Consider the following 9607-nt stretch of genomic DNA (forward strand, 5'->3'; position numbering starts at 1 on the left):
ACAACCCATCATTTTAATGAAACACAGTTTTGTGTAAAACTTTACCAGTGATATTAAAATAACACATTATAGTCAGAGCAATCCTAGACAAAAAGAGTAAATGTCAGAAATCTCTACTATGTAGTTTTAGGATATCCTAGAGACTCATAGTAACAAAAACAAACAGAAGCCAGTGGTGCAGAGACGAAGAGTAACCCAGGCGACCAGAGTCACCTTGTTTTAAGAAAACATGCTAAAAATGTACATTGTAGAAAAGAAGCTGTTTAATAAATGGTGCTGGATCTCAGCATGTAGAAAAGTCAAATTAGATTCCTGCATCTCATCTTGCACCAAAAACTATTTGAAACAGAACAAAGACCTTTATGTATGTCCTGAAACATTACTTCACAGGCTCCATAATAAAGCATTTCTAGATCTGTGCCTAGGAAGGGCATTCTGGAAATGACTCTGGCAGCACACGAAGGAATTTCAAGAAATGGCAAGTAGAATCGCAGTGATTCAAAAAGCTTCCAAGAAGAAAACAAATGAGCAAAAGTGCAGTCAACACAATGGAAGAACATCTTTGCCAATGACACACAGATAGGAGATTAATATCTTGAATATATGAGGAACCCAACACATTAAATGCCAAAGAAAGTGAATTACAACCAAATGGGCCAATGAAATGGACAAACAGTTCTCAAAAGATGCATAGGAGGACAACAAACGACAGGGAAAAAAGATTAACACTTTGAGACATCAGAGAAATATGAATCATTTTAACTCAGGGCAGTCATATGGCTGTAAAACAGAAAAATAATTGTATCTTAATTAAATAAAAGTAAAAAATAAAAATAATAAAAACAGAAAATCAGAAACAAAATGCTGTTGAAGGTGGTGAGGGTAGAAGGTGACAATATTGGTTAGTCTAGTCATCAGGGCAACTGATATTGCAGTTCCTTAGCAAAAACAAAACAAAAACAAACAAACAAACCCAGAACTATTGTGAGATCTAGCCATAATACTCCCAGGAATATATTCAAAGGAATATAAGTCACCCCAGTACAGAGACACCTGATGGGCCATGTTTATTGTAGCAATACCGACTGTTAAACTAGAGAAAGAACACAAGGAGCTGAGGGGTCTGCAACCCTATAGATGAAACAACAATATGAACTAACCAGTACCCCCAGAGCTCATGTCTCTAGCTGCCTATGTAGCAGAAGATGGCCTAGTCAGCCGTCATTGGGAAGAGAGGCCCCTAGATCTTGCAAACCTTTTATGACCCAGCACAGGGGAAGGCCAGGGCAAAGAAGTGGGAGTGGGTGAGTAGGGGAGCAGGGCGGGGGGAGAGTATAGGCAACTTTCAGGATAGCATTTGAAATGTAAATAAAGAAAATATCTAATAAAAAATTATGGAAGGGATCTAGAAGGGATTTTAAAAATGTTACATATATTCCATGGTGTTTATTAAGCAGTAGAGAATAAAAATCATGTCACTTGAAGGAATCTAGAACTGGAAATTATTATATTAAGCCTAAGAACTCAGAGTCAGATAGGAAAACATCATGTACATTCTCTTATATCTGAACCCCAAGTTATAGGGGTATGGAAGCTTTATGCAAATATTTATGTGGGTGTGTGCATACTGGTGTGTGCATGTGCATGTGTGTGCCTATAGAAGCCAGATGTCATTATGCTGTAAACCCCTCAGTCCTTCTCCACTAATGTATGTATGTATGTATGTATGTATGTATGTATGTATGTATAAATTTGTGTATACACACACACATACACACACACACACATACACACACACACACACACACACACACACACACATACATGTATATTTGAGACAGGATTTTTTTCAGTCCACCTGGAGCTCACAGATTTGGTTTGACTGGCTAGCCAACAAGTTTCAGAGTTATTTCTATCTTCCTCCACAACACTGGGCTTGCAGGATGTTCTGCCACACTTAGCTTCCATGTGTTTGCTGGGGATTGAACCAGGTCCTCACGTGTGTGCAGCCAGAGATTTACCTGCTGAGGGATTTCCCCTACCCCTCACATCAACAGTTCTTATATTTTATGCATACTGTTCAACTTAGCAATGTTTCACAGTAAAAAAAAAAAAAAAAAAAAAAGCCATCGGTAGTGAATGCTTTGGTTTTTTGGTTTTTTGGTTTTTGCTATTTTTGCTATTGTGTCAATCAACTATAGGATGCACTATACAAAGAGTAACTAATAAGATGAATGCAATAGGACATGCCCCCTAAGCACTCCATATCTGTTCAGGCAATATAATATAGAAGTGTGTGTCCTTGGAGTGGGACAAATCGAATCAAAACACAGACTTAAGAAAAAGTGACTTGAGACTAAAGGCAGACCTCGACGCAGGGAGGCACCAGCTCTGAGAATCTGCTTGTCCTTCTGAGTAAGAGGAGGATTTGCTAGAACTCTGTCTGAAACATTGTAAACCCACAGTAAGTGGAAGGCATTGTGTCACAGGACATGGCCTCATTGCTCATTTTACTATGACGTGTGTACTCCTAGTGTGTCCTGTAATGTAATAATGACAACACTCTCCTTAACACCTCTCAGTGTGTACCCCTTCCTGTTAGTGGCCCCATGAAACAGGAGAGGAGGTTGTTCCCAGACACTGCCTGTCCTTGTCCTACCCTCTCTGCTATCTTGGAAGCACACCCACTTAGTGACCACAAATGCATCTGTACCAGTGGTTCAGAGGGGAGCCAGGATAAGGACCAAACAACGTGAAGCAATTCTCAAGATTCCTGGGCCAGACACTGAGTTCTTGTACACTCAGATTATCCATCATGCTCTTTATGAAAAAATGTCTTTTTCTCACCTTTAAACATGCCGAGGTTTTTCATGACTTACAGGACTTACAAGGCGATGGATATCTGACCACAGCACTCCATGACTCCGTGACCTGTGCCATGCTGAGAGAAACACCATTTTGTTTGAAACTGCATCCTCTTAGTATCAAGAAGGTTTTGGGGTTTGGGCAAACTGTTTTCGTACTTCAGCAAGCTTTCTAGCTAAGTGTTGTAGGCATAAGGTTTTGCACACTGTATAAAAGTTCACCCTTGTATTACTCAAAATGGATTTCCCTAGCCTCATATTTTGTTCCAGTTGGACATGGCATCATGACGTTTATACCAAAAATCTGTCTCAAGTTTGTGCAAACAATTCTTACCATTCAGTCTCTGCCTTGATCACCCAGTGGCTGGGAAGAGTAGAAAAGCTAGCTGGAGGTGAAAGAGGAGGAGGAGGAGGAGGAGGAGAGAGAGAGAGAGAGAGAGAGAGAGAGAGAGAGAGAGAGAGAGAGAGAGAGAGAGAGAGAGAGGCGGGATGGGGCTGGAAGGTAGCAAGATTAGCATAGAAAGTAAAGATAGAACGTTTAATTGCACTGCCATTGAGGTGCAGCTTTAAATAAATATTGGTTTTACTGTGTGGCTATTGGGAACTAACATAAGGTCAAGAAATACAGCTACTGGATTAATTTACTGCAACAATTATATTAAAGAAAATTCATTTACACAAGTGCCCTATACTTGTTGCTTTCCTTCAAAATATGCCAAGTATTTGGAAGAATCTTACAAAAGCTCGGTTAGCACTGTCACCCATCCTTATCTTAACAAGCCTTGACTCCAATCATCAAACACAGCCTTGCAATCACCAATCATGTTTAACTAGGGGCCACATCCATGCCACTGATATAAAGGCTGTCAGACAAAGAAGATATTATTAGCTACCTTTGTGCAACTAACACTTTTCTACACCTGCTCCTGGATCCATCCTGCATTTTCCTAAATCTGTCCTTAGATTATCTCTATCCCACTCCAATGAATCACTCTTGTGTATTGTATTGCCTGAATAGATACAGAAATCTTAGAGATGGGAGGATATTTTATTAATCACATTTGGTGTAGCACATCCTAGAGTGGACTAGCACAATAGTGGAAGAGGGAAAGAGGTCTCATCAATAGAAAATCCAAAGAGCTAGAGTAAAAGGAAGCTTCTAGACTGAGTGGTATGACCTGGATAGATCTAATGGAAGGCACATATTTGATGTTTGAAAGTACAAATGTAAAAAGCAATGAAGATCAAGGCAATATTGTTGACCTATTGGCTTCCGGCAGATTCTAGGAGAGTGTGGGAGTTTAGTGTGATGGTGTGCACATGCTCTGCCCAGGGAGTGGTACTATTAGAAGGTGTGTCATTGTTGGAGTAGGTGTGTCACTGTGGGTGTGGGCTTTAAGACTCTCATCCTAGCTGCCTGGAAGCCAATATTCTGCTAGCAACCTTCAGATGAAAATGTAGAACTCTTAGCTCCTCCTGCAACATACCTGCCTGGATGCTGCCATGTTCCTGCCTTGATGGTAATGGACTGTACCTCTGAACCTGTAAGCCAGACACAATTAAATGTTGCCCTTTTTAGAGTTGCCTTGGTCATGGTGCCTGTTCATAGCATTAAAACCCTAACTAAGACACCTAGTATACACTTTGTCATCCACTGCTGAGCCCGCCAACCTCTGATGGTTAGTTCCAAACTGATGTCACACAGATGACCCTAATTAAACTTTGGGGGACATTAGCAAAGCTCCAATAAGTAAATAGATGGGAAAAGTTTATGAGGAGGATTAGGGACTGGTAGCAGTGGGGGTAAAATAGGAGAGGGTGGGAATAGAGGAATCAGAATATATAGTGACCTTGTGCAAAACTATAAAAGGATAAATGCACTAAAATGAGGAGGCAATCAAGTATGACTCTTTCAGATCTAGAACACTGGGTTTGGTTCATCACGGAATCATTTCATGTGTGTTGATTCAACAATTCATCACACTAGCTACACCTGGAATGTACTTAGCACCCAACTATTGCTACAATGTGTGCAGCCTGGATCTTTCCACATGCTACTGACAAACCACTAGATGGAGTTTCTTGGATAGTTACTGATGTTTGGAGGTCGTTTACATCCTAGAAATGGAGTCGAGACTCCTCAGTGTGGCGGTCTCATAGTGTGTCACTAATAAAGACTTAATTTTCTTGAATCTACCTCTGTCCTCTTTCATTGGAAGTTGCTCATCATCACTGCTATAGATCATCCTGCAAGGAACAGGGCACACAATGTTCTTTCCCCACTCCCTCCTTCTATCACTAGTTATGGTTTTCAAGGATTCTATCTGGTTTCATTGATGTATTCATAGAAATTACTTTAGAGCTCCTTGAATCTTCAAAATACAGACTCACAGTGGGCTTCGGGGCAAGGTTGTGATACCAGCCTGCAAGACTACTGAACAAACACATTCACTCAGCCGTGGCTGGACCGCCTATGCCTTTTTTTTTTTTTTTTTCTGTATAGCCCTGGCTGTCCTGGAACTCACTCTGTAGACCAGGCTGGCCTCGAACTCAGAAATCCACCTGCCTCTGCCTCCCAAGTGCTGAGATTAAAGGCGTGCGCCACCATGCCCAGCCCCTGCCTATGCCTTTAATCTGCCTTTAAACCATCAAAAATCATTTACATCTAAAAATTTTGGCAATAAAAAAGAAACACCTTTATGACTATGTATACACCCTATTAAAATTTGACCTGTCTTATTTTTTAGTGTGCTATAAACCTAAATTAATTACAAATACTAATACTGAAGACATGAATCATTAATGTCTAATCTTTGCTGTTGTAACACAGGAAAGGTGCACAGGACTTGTGACATGCCACCTGACAGTGTTGATGGACTATTTAGAAGGAAACTATTGTGGTACATATAGTTTTGCTCTAACTGAACTATATAACTGTGCTCTGATAATACCTTATACCCCAATATCACCAGAGACTGCCATGGCTTCACAAAGTACTTACTAGAAACAAACACTGGTGTCTTGCAAGAAGACACGATTTTTAAAAGAAATACCAATTCACTGCAGGTCCAACCTCAGTTGCATTTAACCTTTGAAAATCATTGCTCATCCTACAGTGACTTAAAAAAGAGGTGCTTATTTACTGATAGTAGACCAAAGCAGGGGAGGTAAGAAGGTATCTTCCAAGTAGAGTGGATGGCCAAGCAGTAGGCTCACTTATCTAACCCTGTGCCTAGAATTTTACATGAATACTATTTCTTTGGTGTTCTTAGAAGGATTTTCCGTATTTCTTTTTCTAAAATATCCAGTCAGTGGAGAATAGGAAAAACTAAAAGCTATATTTGCAAAAAAAAAAAAAAAAAAAGGAACATAACTAGATGCTGACAGCCATCTAGGATATCACAGAATTTGTTCCCTGGGATGGGCAAAGAATTGAGGATTTGGAAAAGCGTGAAGGCAGAAAACGTGACAGCTTTATCCCTCTGGGTTGGGAAGGCTAGAGGCTTTAAGTCCTCCAAGTCAACTCTACCTTGGCTATTTTATAGGACTGCTGACTTTCCTTTCCCCCATTGGTCCTGCCTAGATCTCCGCCTCTATGCCTTCCTGCCATTTCTTCTCATGGTATCTTCTCCAGATGTCTCAGGGAGATGACTTCAGCTCTCCTTCTCTACCCATGTCCCTTTAACTCTCCTTGAAGAACTGAGGATCACATTGTTGCCCAGGGAAGTAAAATGTTTGAATACATGCAGAATAGATCTGTTCCCTTCAGACTATTGTGACTAAGTGCCCTAAAGTAGCAACTTAAGGGATCAAGGACGTTGTCGGATGGTTTCAGTCTTCTGTGCTGAGAAGATATGACAAAAAAGCCCAGTCTTTGACAATAGGATAAGTGGTGAAGGCTGTTCATTTCATAGAAGACAAGGAAACAGAGAGCACAATGGGAATGATAGATGAGATGGTCTTCAAAGGCTCACCCTTAGGGAACCACTCTGTCACCTAGCCTCCCCTCCTAAAGAGTTCAGAGCCTCCTGATAGGACATGAGAACACACACCAACGGCATGAACTGGTAGGGGATGTTGCAGAGTCAAAGCACAACAGGTATGGTAAATGCTTTAAACCAAAACAAGGAGGACCAACTTAAAATCAGGATAAAGTCAAGTGAATGAAGGTGCATTTCATCCATCACTGAAAGCTCCAATGTGTCAGGGATGTTCTATAAATCATTAATCTGCTAAAGGCTGAACTATAATACGTTGTAAATTCCCCCTCTAACTTTGAAATTCCATACACACTGGAGGCAAATTTAATGAAGCAAACGTTAGAGAGGTCAGGGGTCCTTGAGAGGAAACGTGGAATAATTACAAAGACAAATTCTCCTTCCTTTGTGTCCTCTCTCTAAACTGAAGTTGTCTTCGCAATGTCTGAACAGTTAAAGAACAAACTCACTCGAACCTTCCAATCCCTAACATATCTCATTGGCCGTCATGCTGACCTTGGAGAGCTGTAGTTCTTGGGAGGTAGAGACACAGTCAGACTTTGAACATCTTACAGAGAGATTGAAAACACTTTCCATAACTATCATGTCCTTAAAAGAAAAGTTGAAATGCATGACTGTTTACATCAACTGGAGACCCAAGTAGCAAGGAGCTGCTTATGTAACAAGACACTGAAAACTAAGGTCTATTTCTATTTCTCAACAGCCCTTTGTTCCAGAGGGCTATTTTAGTGTTTCAGAATGTGCATGCTCATCACACACACACACACACACACACACACACACACACACACACAAACACACACACACACACCATTTAATTAAGGTATTTCTTTTCAACAGGGCAGGGTCATAAAGCCTCTGGGCTACAGAAGCTACACATCCATGTAGTACTGATGTTCCTAGTGGCTGTTGGATGAATTCCTGATCCATATCAGGACATTCAATATGTGGATCCGAACTTCTCATCCAGAGCTGAGAATACATGTGAATTTTATTTTTATTACTTTTACTTCTTTTAGAGTTCAGTTGTTTTCCCCTCCAAGTCTGCCCTCCCTCAGTTTTCTCATCTCATTTCTCCTCCCACCTGTCTCCAAGAGGCATCCCTACCCTCAACCCTCCCTACCCTGCCAGGCCTCCCCACTCCATGGGGCCTAAAGTCTCACTAGGGTGTGATGCATCTTCCTCTACTGAGGCTAGATAATACAGTCCTCTGCTATATATGTGTCTGGGACCTTGGACCAGCCAGCGTATGTTGCCTGACTGGTGGCTCAGTGTTAGAGATCTCAGGGGTCCAGTTTAGTTGAGACTGCTGGTCTTCCTAGGGGATCACCCTCCTCTTCAGCTTCTTTCAGCCTTTCCCTAATTCAACCATAGGGATCTCCATCTTCATTCTACTGTTTGGGTGTGACTGTCTGCATCTGTCTCAGTCAGCTGCTTGATGGGCCTCTCAGAGAACAGCCATGCTAGGCTCCTGTCTGTGAGCACACCATAGCATTGGTAATAGTGTCAGGTCTTAAAACCTCTCCTTGAGATGGATCCCAAGTTGGGTCTCACCTTTCCCTTATTCACTTCTCCATTTTTGTCCCTGCAATTCTTTTAGACAGGAACAATTCTGGGTCAGAGTTTTTGACTGTGGGATGGCAACCCCACCCTTCCACTTGATTCTCTGTCTTTCTACTGGAGGTAGACTCTACAAGTCCCCTCTCTCCACTGTTGGGAATGTCATCTGAGTCTTTGAGCCCTGAGAGTCTCTTACCTCTCAGGTCTTTGGCACTTTCTAGAGGGTGCCTCCCCATCTCCTACCGCCCAGGTTACATAATTCCATTCATTCTGCTGGCCTTCAGGGCTTCTCTCCTGTCCTGCCTCTCATACCTGATTATGTTACCTGATTCTGATTATGTTCCACTTTTTGCCTCCACATTCCCTCTCCCACCCTTATCCTTCCCTCCCTGTGTCTCCCATGATTGCTTTCTTCTCCCTCAAAAGTGGGAGTGAAGCATGTTCACTTGGACTGTTCTGTTTGTTAACCTTGAGTTCTGTAGATTTTATATTAGCTATTCTGTATTTTTTGTGTCTAATATCCACTTATTAGTGTGTACATAACATGAATGTCCTTTTGGATCTGAGTTACCTCATTCAGGATATTTTCTAGTTCCAGCTATTTGCCTGACAAATTCATGATGTTTTCATTCTTGAGAGCTGAATAGTATTCCACTGTGTAAATGAACCACATTTTCTGTAGCAATTCTTCCATTGTGGGACATCTGGGTTGTTTCAAGCTTCTGGCTGTCACAGATAAAATTGCTATAAATATAATGGAGCACATGACCCTGTGGTATGGTAGGGCATCTTTTGGGTATATGCCCAAGAGTGGAATAGCTGGATTTCAGGTAGATCTGTTTCCAATTTTCTAAGGAAACTCCAGATTGATTTCCAGAGTGGTTATACCAGTTTGCAATCCCACCAACAATGGAGGAGTGCTCCTCTTTCTCCACATCCTCACCAATATGTGCTGTCACCTGTGTTTTTATATCTTAGCTATTGAGATTGGTGTAAGGTAGAATCACAGTGTTGTTTTAATTTTCATTTTCCTGATATCTAAGGACTTTGAATATTTTTAAGTGATTCTCAGCCACTCAAGATTCCTCTGTTGTGAATTCTCTGTTTAGCTCTATACCCCATTTTTTGATTGGGTTGTTTGGGTTTTTGGAGGTTAGCTTATTGAGTTCTTAATATTTTGGATAT

This window comes from Mus pahari, chromosome 20, assembly GCF_900095145.1.
Source record: "Mus pahari chromosome 20, PAHARI_EIJ_v1.1, whole genome shotgun sequence".
Lineage (NCBI taxonomy): Eukaryota > Metazoa > Chordata > Mammalia > Rodentia > Muridae > Mus > Mus pahari.